At 53.6% G+C, this 13,783-nt stretch overlaps 1 pseudogene; it reads left to right on the forward strand.

Annotated features, from left to right (window-relative positions):
- The first annotated feature begins 4,415 nt into the window (after positions 1-4,415).
- On the forward strand, positions 4,416-5,513 carry LOC148218307 (28S ribosomal RNA; annotated as a pseudogene).
- The last annotated feature ends 8,270 nt before the right edge of the window (positions 5,514-13,783 follow it).

The raw sequence follows: 13,783 nt of genomic DNA on the forward strand, positions 1-13,783 counted from the left end.
TTCAATGAAGCGGGGGTAAACAGCGGGAGTAACTATAACTCTCTGAGGGCAGCTTTAGAGAGTCAGGTTACAAACTGGGCTTGGCTGCGGAAGTCACACCTCCTCGTGGTCCCGCTGGACACCCGTAAAGGGTGACCGAGTTGACTTCTGCCCCAGTGTGAGCGAGGGTGTCGTATCGGCCTCTCCCTGTGGCTTGGATTCGCCACCCAGCGGTAGTCTCACAACTTTGCTGAAACCACAAATTAATTGGCACAGCTTCAGAGCTGCTGCCCAGAGCCTTGTCCACGGGCTACAGTTGGACACAGTTGGCAGTGTGGGAGAGGGCCACCTGCTGACTTTGACCACCCTCACTTGATCTTGACAGTTACTAGTTTTTACCAGTCTTGACAATGGTCCAACTACTGGCTTTGCAGTACATATCAACAGCTACTCAGACAGACCCTTCAGATCTGTGGGTCCAAAAAGCCAACATTCCATCTCTTCCCCCTGCCATACACAATGATGAAGGATTCGATCTGGTGAGTTTGGAGTTTATGAACTCCACCTATTCTGACACAGGTAGACTCCATCTAGGTATTGGTCAGGTGGGATTGGCTGATTTTCCTGAGCCATATGAGACCTCGCCCATTGGGTTGGCTCAGGAACTTAACTCTGAGTGCAGAGTGAGAGCGAGTGAAGAGCCTAGTACACCCATTGCTCTTCAAAAAACCAATAAGGGCGAGCCATTACTAAAAACACCCATTCTGTCCGTTAAGGATAAAGACCTGGCTTGTCCTAGTTGAGACATCCATTTCACCAGGATGTCAGGATTAGTCGAACATCTGCTGAGAAATCACGGACAGAAAAAGATCATTTTCCAATGTCCGAAGTGCGGTAAACAAAATCTCAATTGCCGCAGCATACAATGTCATATCCCACGATGCAAAGGGACAGTGTCTTTGGTTCCAACAGGTGACTGGACGTGTGAGGTATGCCAGAGAAGTTTTAACTCCAAGATTGGCCTGGGACAACATAAGAGATTGATGCATCCCTTTGAGAGAAATAAAGAGCGAATTGTGGCCTCCCATCCAAAGGAAACATCACAGAGAGGGGCCCACAACAAGGTGTGGTCAGAGAGTGAGGAAGCGCTAGTAAGACAGCTGATAACAGAGTACGCCGGGTGCAAGAATGTAAACCTAAGAATTGTGGAGTGATTGCCAACAAAAACAACTAAACAAATAAGGGATAAAAAGCACCTTTTGATAAAGGCCCCTTCCAAGCACTCACAAGAGGTGAAAGGACAGAAGTGCATGAGGTGAATTCTAGGATGGAAGTGCAAAAAAAGGCCTCCCAGGAGATGGAACTGCCGAGGGGAAATGAATTGAAGCTCCATTATCACGATGCCATCAGAGAGAAATTACCGGCGCACGAGTTACCCAACTGTCGAAGAGCCTTCAAGAAGGTTCTAAAGGGAAAAGACCCGCAAAAGGCAGTGAATAAGTGCTATAAGGAGGTCCTTGAGGGTCCAGAGAGTAATTGTCATGATGGAAAATCTTCCCAAAAAGCAAAGTCGAAGAAAGCCCGAAGACAGAAAGCATCCAAGTCAACTAACTGGATGCACAAGATAGCTATCAAAAGAGGAAAATATCTAAGATTCCAAAAAATGTTCCACTTACAGAGGGGAAGACTTGCAAGAATCATCCTGGATGATGTGGAAGATTTGCAATGCCAGATACCATCTAACACAGTCCACGCAGCGTTCAGATCCAGATGGGAAACAACGGTAGGGTTCAGGAGTCTTGACTCTTTCCCACCTCATGGGAAAGCTGATAACACCGCCTTTCAAGCTCTGATCACCCGGAAAGAGATTGAGAAAAACATCAAGGAAATGAGTAAGAGATCTGCTCCCAGGCCAGATAAGATTACTTTGGGTCATCTGCTTAAAAAGACACAAAGTTTTCTATGTTGATGGAGATCTTCAACCTCTGGTTTATATCTGGGACGATCCCCAATACGCTGAGGGGCTGCCGGACAGTCCTAATCCCAAAATCCAGCGACGTTGCCAAGCTGGGTGACATCAACAACTGGAGGCCCATCACCATTTCATCTACGGTGCTGAGGTTGTTCTCCAGAATCATAACAGCAAGACTGGCCAAAGCGTGTCCCATTAACCCCAGACAAAAGGGGTTCATAAGGGTGTCGGGATGTTCAGAAAATCTCAAGCTGTTACAACTTGTGCTTAAGCATGCAAAACGGGAGCACTGTGACCTAGGAGTTGTGTTTGTGGACATTGCAAAGGCTTTCGGTACCGTCTCCCGCCAGCATATCATCACGGGTCTTGAGCAAAGGGGAGTCGATCCCCATATTATCCATCTCATTAAAGACATGTATAAAAACACAACCATGTATATCACTATGAAGAACGAACAGACCGAGAGTATCAACATCCTCTCAGGTGTAAAGCAAGGTGACCCCATGTCTCCTCTGCTGTTCAATCTGGCTCTTGACCCCCTGCTGTGCAAGTTGGAGAAAGAAGGTAAAGGGTTCCAGCGAGGCAAACTAAGAGTTACAGCAATGGCCTTCGCCGATGACCTAGTACTACTCAGTAATTCCTGGGACGGTATGTGTGAGAACATCAAAATCCTGGAGACCTTCTGCGATCTAACGGGACTCCAAACTCAGGGGAAGAAATGTTATGGATTCTACATCAGGCCAACTAAGGACTCGTATACCATCAATGATTGTCCAACTTGGCTCATCAAAGGTTCCCTGCTGAACATGATCAATCCAGGAAGCTCTGAAAAATATCTTGTTGTACAGGTCGATCCCTGGACTGGCTTTGCAGACTCTGGGTTGTCAAGGAAAATGGAAGGATGGCTCCGTCAAATTGGGGAGGCACCACTCAAACCCCTACAAAAGATTGATATACTTCAGTCTTATACCATCCCAAGACTGATGGATCTGGCCAACCGAGACCAAAGCTGGGCCCCTGAGTCCCTTGACTCGAGTATTCGGAATGCAGTCAAGGATTGGTTACATCTCCCACCGTGCACATGCGATGCCATCCTATATTCAAGTTGCAGAGATGGTGGACTAGGCATCATCAAATTGGTGGCGCTGATCCCAAGTGTACAAGCAAGACGTCTACATCGATTGGCCCAAACATCTGACAAGGCCCTAAGAAAGTTTTTGAAGGGAGAAAACCTGGAGACGCTATATGAGAAGCTATGGATCAGAGCTGGAGGTGCGAAAGAAGCCATGCCGTCAATTTGGGAGCGTAGTACAATGATGACCATTGTCATGGGAAATGAGGACTTATCAGAATGGGAGGTCCCTGCTCCAAAAATTCATTACCCAAAACCATCTAATTGGAGAAAAACTGAATTTAAGAAATGGAAAAAGCTAGCATCACAGGGCCATAGAATTGAGATCTTTGAGGAAGACACCATCAGTAACAACTGGCGAAGGAACTACAGAGGCATACCTCATCGTAAACTGATCACCGGTCTGCAACTAAGGGCGAATGTCTACCCCACACGAGAATTCCTGGCCAGGGGTAGGAAAGAAAGTTATGCACGATCTTGCAGGCACTGTAAAGCAGAATACGAGTCAGCTGCCCATATCATTGGAACTTGCCCGATCACCCAGGACGCCAGGATCAAGCAGCACAACTCCATCTGTGACACCCTTAGTGCCGAAGCTAAAAAAGGAGGGTGGACCGTATTCCAGGAACCACACATATGGGATGATAGCAATGAATTATTTAAACCTGATTTAATCTTTGTTAAGGACAGCAAGGCATTGGTGGTGGATGTGACTGTACGTTATGAACATGACAAGCGCTCTCTAAAGAGAGCAGCTGAGGAAAAAATGACTAAATATCAACACCTTCTGCCGCAAATTCAAGACCTTACTAACGCCGCAGATGTCAAATTTATAGGCTTTCCCATTGGGGTGTGGGGAAAGTGGTACTCAAAGAACTCTGACGTGCTACAGACTCTCGGTCTCTCTAAATCGAGGCTAGGGAAGACTGCAAAAGCCTTGGCACTCAGAGCGCTCTCCTCCCCTGTTGATATTGTTCACATCTTTGGGAGCAAAGCTCGTTCAATTGTTTCTGTTTTACCTAATAAAGTTGTTGACCCCTCCCCTCCTGTTGGTTGCGCTGGACAGTGAGAATTGCTTTGGGTGGGAGGGGTTCATCCTTCATAACCACGTCTGGCCCCATAACAGCTTTTGGGCCCCAAATTCTGATTTGACTATAGGTGGACGGGCCACCTTTACTTAACCCGGAAGAGGAACATATAATTCTTTATATGTTTATTATATAGCCAAATGCCTTGTCATCTAATTAGTGACGCGCATGAATGGATGAACGAGATTCCCACTGTCCCTACCTACTATCCAGCGAAACCACAGCCAAGAGAACGGGCTTGGTGGAATCAGCGGGGAAAGAAGACCCTGTTGAGCTTGACTCTAGTCTGGCGCTGTGAAGAGACATGAGAGGTGTAGAATAAGTGCGAGGCCGGGCGCGTGCTCGGCGGCGCGGGGCGACCCGCCCATCGGCGTCCCGGCCGTCGGTGAAATACCACTACTCTGATCGTTTTTTCACTTACCCGGTGAGGCGGGGGGGGGGGCAAGCCCCGAGGGGGGCTCTCGCTTCTGGCACCAAGCGGCCGGCGCATGCCGGCCGCGACCTGCTCTGGGGACAGCGGCAGGTGGGGAGTTTGACTGGGGCGGTACACCTGTCAAAGCGTAACACAGGTGTCCTAAGGCGAGCTCAGGGAGGACGGAAACCTCCCGTGGAGCAGAAGGGCAAAAGCTCGCTTGATCTTGATTTTCAGTACGAATACAGACCGTGAAAGCGGGGCCTCAGGATCCTTCTGGCTTTTTGGGTTTCAAGCAGGAAGTGTCAGAGAAGTTACCACAGGGATAACTGGCTTTTGGTGGCCAAGCGTTCATAGCGACATCGCTTTTTGATCCTTCAATGTCGGCTCTTCCTATCATTGTGAAGCAGAATTCACCAAGCGTTGGATTGTTCACCCACTAATAGGGAATGTGAGCTGGGTTTAGACCGTCGTGAGACAGGTTAGTTCTACCCTACTGATGATGTGTTGTTGCAATAGTAATCCTGCTCAGTACGAGAGGAACCGCAGGTTCAGACCCCTGGTGCGTGCGCTTGGCTGAGGAGCCACTGGCGCGAGGCTACCATCTGCGGGCTTATGACTGAACGCCTCTAAGTCAGAATCCCGCTTAGACGTAGCGATACCGCAGCGCCGCCGGCGCCTCGGTGGGCTCGCGATAGCCGGCCGCCTGCCCGTCTGCGGGCGGGCCCGGTGAGGAGCGCCGCTCGTGGTTGGGAGCCAGAGGGGCGGACGGATGCGGTGCCGCCTCTCCCCCGTCGCGTACCGCATGATCGTGGGGCACCTGGCGCTAAATCATTCGTAGACAACCTGATTCTGGGTCAGGGTTTCGTACGTAGCCGAGCAGCTCACTCGCTGCCATCTATTGAGAATCAGCCCTTGACACAAACTTTTGTCGCTCAGCTGGCTGGCCTGCCACTCCAGTGCTCGGGTGCGGTGCCTCCTCCTTCCTCCTCCAAGGCCTCTCTTGGAGGGCCGGGGCCGACAAGGGGCCCTGGTTGCACGGCCTGCCTTCGTGCCCTCCTTCGCTCGGGTCGCAGGCCCGATACACAGAGTCTGGGGCCCGGGCACCGAGCAAGGGCCTTGTGCCGCCCACGTACCCTCTCGGGGAGGGCGTGTGAGAGAGAGACCCTGCCGGATCCCTGGCAGACCGTTACTGGGTAGACCAGTTGCCCTCCGCCTGCATTAGTCTCTGGTGGTCTATAGCCGGGCAGACCTGTTACCCTCCCCCGGTCTTGTGGGACACATACTGAGAAAGTAAGAAAATTAGAGCCTGAATAATATTCCAGGCTGGAGCTTTTCAGCTCAGTTCCCAGCCGATAAGCTGGTCCAGCTCAAGGCTAGGGAGAATTTCTCCCAGGATGATAATTTGGTCAAAATAAAAAGGAATTAATAACAAAGATAGGCCCTGGGAATAGGGTGTCTTCTCTCTGAACCAATCACCTTTTCTCTACTCTTGGAATTGCGAGTCATGCTATAAAACCAAGTGTGTTTCTGAATAAACTTGTCTCTTTCCTTGCTATCATGAAAGATGACCATGTAGCTGTGCATCTTATTTCCGCCGCACTTAAAGGGTTAAAACCCCATTCCACGGCTACACGGTCTCAGTCTCTGGCAGCCAACTGCGGGGTAGACCTATAACCATCGTCCGGCCTTGCCGCCTGGCCGCCGAGCGATGGCGCCGTGTCCCTTCCATCGGACGCGCGGCCTCGTTGCCCTCTGCAGAGCTGCGAGCACGCCTTCGGCGGCCGGCCTGCACTCGCAGCCGCGCAGGCAGCCCTGCTCACGCGTGTTCTTCCCCCCTGAAAGCCGGTACGTGAAGGCGGGCGACTTTCGGTCCCAGCCTGCGCCAGTGTCCCTGCCGGCTCCACACCCCGGCTGCCACTGGCGAGCTCCGACGGGCTCAGCCACAGCCCCAGCCCCAGCCGCAGCCCCTGTCCGCTCTGCCGACATGGTGCCGGCACCCCGCTTCCCCAAGCGCTCCCCGAGAGGAGCCGGCAGTGTTGCCGCGCCCCCTCCCCGTGCCCGAATGCACAGCAGCCCTGCTCCCGGCTTCATTTCTGCATCACTCACTCCCTCACCTGCCCGCCGCGCTGCCGCCCTGACACAGGCTTGACGGGTGCAGGGGCTGAGCAGGAAGGAACGTCAGCAAACCAAAAGGCTCAGAGAAAGCTGAACAGAAAGCTTCTTCAAAAAGGGACAGACCGGGCCAATCATCCCGCCACCACCTGCAGTCTGCCGCCAGCCCTGCTTCTGCACCAGGCTCTCAGCCTGCTGGTCTCAGCATCATCCCCCTCACCTCCCTGCTGCTGCCGCTGCCGCTCCGTGAACTGCCCGGTGGGACCCTGGGCGGGGGCGGGAAAAGTCTGAAGATGGCGCCCGGGAGGCTGATGGTGGGGGGCGGGGTCGTCCTCAGCGTTAATGGGCGGCCAGAAGAAGATGGGACAGGGGACAGGGAGAGGGCATGAGAGAGGGTGTGGGGGGGTGTCTGTGTGTGTGTCTGTGTGTGTCTGTGTGTGTCTGTGTGTGTCTTTGTGTGTTCGTCTGTGTGTGTCTGTGTATCTGTGTGTCTGTGTGTCTGTGTGTCTGTGTGTCGGTCTGAGGGGGTGGCGTCGGAGTGCGAGTGTGTGGAGTGGGTGTGTGAGTCACTGTGTCTGTCTCTCTCTCTGTGTGAATGCGGGCCGAGGGCTGGCGGCTTCATGCCGGCCCCGGGCGCCTCGACAGCGAGCCCTCACGGCCCCCCAAACCCGCGCCGAGGCCCCAAGAGCTCTGCGGAGCTGCCGGTCGCCCCGCTGCAGCCTCCTCTGTGGGGCGGGAAGGGGCAGGGCGAGTTGTGCCAGGGAGCGGCGGCTTTGGGCCGAGTTTCGCTGCACGTACGTGCTTCCCCTGGCTGTGCTGCGGCCCGTGAGGTTCTGTTTTGTGGGGAGGCTCTGTAGGTTGGGTCTCTGGGGGACGGGGAAAGGGGGGGGGGGGTTGTGGAGACAGTGTTTGGGTGGGTCAGTGTGTCAGCAGGGCGAGAACATGGCACAGGCTGCCCGTCAGCCCGGCTAGGAGTGGTCTGGGAACAAAGGGAACACAAATAAGATTTGGCAAGAATTTTATTTTCCAGAAAAGATTTTTGTTCGAAGCAAATAGAAGAGCCATTGAATCAAAAAATATGAAAAGAAAAGGAAAAGGAAAGGAAAATAAAAGGAAAATAAAAGGAAAATAAAAGGAAAATAAAAATTAAAATAAAATAAAATAAAATATAAAATTGAAATTTTTAAAAAAAGTCGAAAATACTTCTTTATATTGAAATCGGGTTCACCGGCTGGGACAGGGCTGCTAGAGGCATCGGGCTCCAGGCCGTTACGGGGCTCAGGGTTCCCCCGGCTCCGGGATGTTACGAGGATGCCTCATCTTCCGGGCTCCGGAGCCAGCGGCGTCCTGGGGCGGACAGGTGTACCCCACTCCGACGGGACTTGGGCAAATTTGGGCAGGGCTGGGTAGACCTGTTGTCCCCACCGGGCTCCGATGTTCACCAGGGGCTCGCTGTTTGTGGCTGCCTCCAGCTGTGCCACGCGGGCGGTCACCGGCGCAAGGAAAGCGCAGCCCACGAGGGGAAGAGTGGCGTGGCTTTGTCCGGGTTCCCGTCCCACCCAGCTTCCTGGGACAGGCGAGCCGAGAGGTGATGCCAGAGCCGCTCCCCGGCCGAGGCGAGGCGAGGCGGGGACAGAGAGAAGCCGCGAGCGTGTCCCGCTCGGGCCCGGCTGCTGCCGGCTTCGTGAAGGGGGGCGGGCGCCCGCTCGCTCCCCCGGTGATGGCGGCGGGCGAGGCGGCGGCGCCTCGTCCCTTTTCTGCCGGGCCTTAAGCCGGGGCCCTGCCCGCTCGCTGGGGGCGGCGTTTTCGGCTCTCGGTCTGGTGCGGTGGCCGGCAGCCGGGGCTGGACTGTGGCCGGGGTTGTGTTGAGCCCGCCGAGGCTTTCCCCGGCCCCTTCCCCGAGAGCCCCGAGCATGGCTCGCTCGGCCGAGGTGGCTGCGCCTCCTTTCCCTCTCCCGACCTGTTTGCCGGAGTGTCCGTGTCGGAAGGGCCGCGGGGACGTGCAGTGGGGCGTGTGGCCTCGCCTCGGCCTCGCCCGCTTGCCTGAGGGGCTCGGTGACGGGAGTCGCCCGATGAAGTTTGCGGGCCGGGGTGGCGGCACCGCGTCCCCGCCGTGTGTTGTTGAAGTCGTCCCCCTTCCTCGGCCCTAAGCCGGGGACCCGCTTACTGGGCGGAATTTTTCAAGGTTGGCGGCAGCGGTGGCCGGAACCCGGCAGAGAGCCCCCGGGAATGTCGTGGGTGAAGCAGCGGCGCCTCGCCCTTTCTCGGTGTTGGCCGGTGCGATCGAGCCGCCGTGCCGGGCGGCCCGTGGTGTCTGGCCTGCCCCGGCTGCCGTGGTTGCCGGCGGGCTGGGCTGCCAGCGGCTCCGCTTTTTTAGGCGTGCCGGTGTGCGGGGCGGCGTATGGGGGTGCCCACCCGGCCTCCGTTCTTTGTATTTTTCTCTTACGGCCCTGAGCTGCGGCACCGAGAAGCGCTGAGGGAGGGTCGCGGGCCCTGAAAGCAAAGGCGAAGGGAGAAGCTGGAGAGTGAGATGTCGGTGGAGGGGTTGGGGGGAGTGAGAGGCGCGGGCCTCGCCCCCAGCCCTGGCCCGTGACCCCCGTGGCTAACACGGGTTGTGTGACGCACCCTGTGAGTTTTATTTGTTTGGGGTTTTTTGGTCACTGTTTGCTGTCCCCCGGCTTTTCCGGAGGGAAGCCGATCCCTGCGGGGTGGGCAAAAGCCGCTGGCCCGTGGCATGGTCGGTGGCAGCTTCTCCCACGCTTGCTGGATGGGTTCCCTGGGTGCGGTGAAACGTGGCCTGCCACAGCCGTCCCCTCCCTGTTGTGCACTTTTCTCACTAGGCAAACATCCTTGCATGTTGGCTCTCCCAATCATTGTGAAGCAGAATTCCCCAGGCCTTGGATTGTTCACCCACTGGTAGGGAACGTGAGCTGGATTTAGACCATTGTGAGACAGGTTAGTTTTACCCTACTGATGATGTGTTGTTGCAACAGGCTGCTCCTGCTCCTTCTAAATTACTTTCTTGAAGTGTGTCCATCCTTCCTGGACCCCTCTGTTCTTAAGGATTGTTCCCCTTAAAATATCAGTACCTGATTTGGTACTCTCCAAAACTTTATCCTGAATAGACCAAAGTGTGCCCTCCATAATTCCAGTGTAGAAGTTTGATTGATGCCTATCCTTGTTTCACAGAATATTGAAAACTGGATTATTTCATGGTCACTGTACCCCAGGCAGCCTCCAACCACCACATCTCCCACCAGCCCTCTCTGTTTGTGAACAGCTGGAGACAGAGCTTTCATTGGGAGTGAGAGTGTTACCAACAATTTGTTCAAATTAAAAACTCCTTAACACCAACACAGCATTAAAAAGCAGCATTCTTTATTTGGCTGGATACACAGAGTGACATTACCTCCCAAAGCCGTGCATGCTGAGTACAGGAAATTTCTGTTTATATTCTGTACTCTGCAAACATATTCATTGATTGTCCTGGACTAAACAAGTATATAATAATCGTTTCCCCAAAATCATTAACATATTTCCCCTCCTCTTTACCCATGGCTTCTTCTGTCCTGGGGGTCTCTCTGGTTGTCTCTGGTGGTCGTGGACCCCAATGTTCCAGTTCAGCCTGGCTGAGCTGGCAGGACACTGAGGCTGGGGAACTTCCAGTTCCCCTTCTTCCACAACGGGCACTGTGCAGGTTTCAGAGGCCAGTGGTTTTGGAGAACAAGCATTGTGTTAGCTCACCTGGGGTAGGTAGTTTATCATCTGGTAACATGAGGTCACAGAGTGGGCTGTGACATCACAGAGTGGGTTATGAGAGGTCATTGAGCAGCTATGACATCATATGCTGGCTGTGTGACATCATGAACCTGACTGTGACATCACAGGACAGAGGCCTGACATCACAGGGCAGGCTGTGACATCACAGGAGGGGCTGTGTGACATCCCAACTGGGTTGGTCACTCTGCCCCAGCCCCCCCTCACAGTTTCCCCAGACAAGTCCAATGCTGTTCATGCCAAGCAGGGTCCCCTGTCCCCTGGGATCCCCCTGGTCCACCTGGAGCCACAGCCTCCCCCAAGGATGTTCCACAAATCAACCCCAGAGCCTGACACGGGGACAAGGGGCCAGGGCTGTGTGACCAGGACATCAAGGCCGTGGATTATCCAGGTGACTGGGGCCTGGTTTGGGTTGCCCAGGGCAGGAAAGATGTCTGGCAGCTGGAGCAGGGTGAGGGAAGGGCCTCCAAGGTGGGGCTGGAGCCCTTTGGCTGTGAGGAGAGGCTGAGGGAGCTGGGCTTGTCCAGCCCGGAGCAGGGAAGGCTGAGGGGCTCCTCATGCCAGCCTGGCAGTGCCAGCCAGGAGCTGATGGAGAACACAGAGCCAGGCTCTGCACTGAGGGGGCTGGGGGGGACAAAAGTCAATGGGTGGAAAGGGGCAGGAAAGGAGATCAGCCAGGACAGGAGGAGTTAAAATGAGTCAGGTTGGTTTCAGCATTTCCTCAACATCAAAATTAGCTTGACTCGTCCATCTACGAGTGACAGCCTTGAAAACAGGGCATTGTTGGAGGTGTTTAACCCCCACTCCAAGCAGAGCATCCTGATACAACACTTGACCAGCGTTTATATCTGTCACAGAATCATCTTTGTCCAAAATTGATTTTGTACACAAACCCCTTGTGGGTGGTAGACTCATCAGATACTCCTGGGACATCACACAGAGCTGAGGGAAGAGCTGTGATGGTTATTAAATTGTATCCTGTTCAACTTTTGTTTGTTGACAGAGAAGAGAAACCTTCCTGTGCCTCTGAATCTCACCAGTTGCTGACCCCTCAATGTACACAAACCTGATGAGTTGTGGTTCCCACTGCAGTACTGGCACTTGCACCTCCCTCCATCCCCACAGCAGAGCTGCCTTGTCCCAGAAAGTCCCTGGCAATGCAGGGATGAAGGAAACAGGACAGGCTGTGGGGATCAGGGGCAGGACACAGGCAGGGATTTGGGGTGGTTGTGAGCCCAGGGCAGGAGCCAGCCCTTGGCCTTGGTGAACCTCATCCAATTGTCCTGGGCCCATGGCTCCAGCCTGTCCAGATCCCTCTGCAGAGCTTCCTGCCCTGCAGCACAGCCACACTCCCACCCAGCTTGGCCTCACCTGGACACTGACTGAGGGTGCCTTCCATGCCCTCGTCCAGATCAGCAATAAAGAGATTTCACTGCCCTGGCCCCAGTCCTGAGCCCTGGGGACACCCCTGGATGTGGCTCCATTGCCCAGCACTCCTTGGGCCTGGCTTATCCAGCCAGATTTGTACCCAGGGAACAGATGCTGCAGAGGCTGTTGGAGGAAGTTCCTGTGAGCCCAGAAGATTGGCATTAGTGCAGCTGTAGCTCTGCACAAGAGAGCTCTTCAGCCACTTTCTCTTTTTTCCTCCCTCTGGGCATGGGAGGAGCTCCTGACTTCAGCAAGTGACTCGTGTGTGCAAAGAGGAAATTTGGGCAGAATCGGGGCAGGGAGGGTTTGGGGCATCTTGGGATCTGTGCTGGGCACAGAACGTGATTTCCATTGGTCTGAGAATGTCTGCACTGTGGAAAGCGAATGGAATATCCAGCAGAGGAATGACTTCAGTGTTTTATGGAGCTGTGCCTGCCTTTGGTTTTGTTTGCTGACAAGAAATGAACATCCCTCTGTGTCTTGGGCAGCTCCTTCTCCAAGGAAAGCAGGTGGGAGTTGGTGCCAAGGAGCTGAAAGCTGCAGGCACAGCCTGGAGGGGAGGGAGCTCAGATTTGCACAAGGCTGCTCTGAGTGCCAGGGCTTGGATGGGGGAAATCGTGGGGTGGGGGTAGGGACAGAGTCTGATTGATTGTCAGCCATAAAGGGTCTTGATTTTCATCTTTATTCAGACTGCATTAGGAGGTTAGGGGGATCAATATCAACTGGAGATTACTGATATTAATCTAGAAAAAGGAAAACAAAACTAAATAGGACAGAAAATGTCCCTGTATTAAAAACAACATGGTATATTCTCTTTGAATACATTTCTGAAATCTGTATTATTAACCACAGAAGAATTAAAGACTTAAAATGAAATTATTCCCAGGGGCTTGCTTTGTTAGGGTGTTTTGAAATATTAAGGAGCCTTTGTCACTGAATTCCTGAACTGAAGAGCAGAAAAAGTCTCTGGAGAGCTAAAAGTCATTAGGGAACCTCCAAGTTGCTGAGGATCCATCCTCAGCAGAGCAGGAATGAACAGATTCCAGGGGTTTCCAGGCTGCTCAAGAGCTGTGAGCTCACGTGCAGGCACAGGGGCTCCATGGGGACATCTGAGGGGTCTCTGGGCTCCTGAAGATCTGTTTGGTCACACTCAGTCACAGGGGCTCCATGGGGACATCCCAGGGCTCCTTAATCTTCCTAAGGCTCATGAGGTGACAGTCACAGGGCTCCACAGTGACAACAGAGGTGTCTCTGCCCTGCCAAGGGGACAATTTGTCACAGGCAGTGGCAGGAGTGCAGTGGGGACATCCCTGTGCTCCTAAAGAACAGTGAGGGCACAGACACTCACAGGGGTTCCAGGGTGACACCCCAGGAGTGCCCAGGCTGCCAAAGAGCCGGGATGTCACAGACAATCCAGGGGCTCCTGTCATGGGCACAGTGGGAGCTTCACACAAAGTTCATTAGAGAAGCTCCTGTTGGGTGCAGAAAGGACCCCCAACACCCCAATTACACCCCCAAGCTCCCCCAAACCAGGACCCCCAGGCTTTCTAAACTCCTTCTGTGAGAGGAGCCGGGGAGTGCCTGGATCCAATCCCAGCCCCAGACTTTGTTAAGGATTTATGTGTAAAGGATTAAACAGATGGAATTGAATCTTTGTACAACTTTGTCCCTCAACATTAAGAATGGCAAACCACAAATATTTGTATACATAGAGATATGATTGATTATGATCATTATTAGACATAAAGATCTTAATCAGAATTATTTACTCCACAGTACAGGAGCTGTAACATCGATTTTAATGTAGTGCTCTAGAAATTGCAGCATTTGTAGGAATTGTATCAAAGCAGAACTAAGTAGAGATGGGTGTCACTCCCCCA

The sequence above is a fragment of the Sturnus vulgaris genome, unplaced genomic scaffold (genome assembly GCF_052056855.1).
Source record: "Sturnus vulgaris isolate bStuVul1 unplaced genomic scaffold, bStuVul1.hap1 Scaffold_192, whole genome shotgun sequence".
Lineage (NCBI taxonomy): Eukaryota > Metazoa > Chordata > Aves > Passeriformes > Sturnidae > Sturnus > Sturnus vulgaris.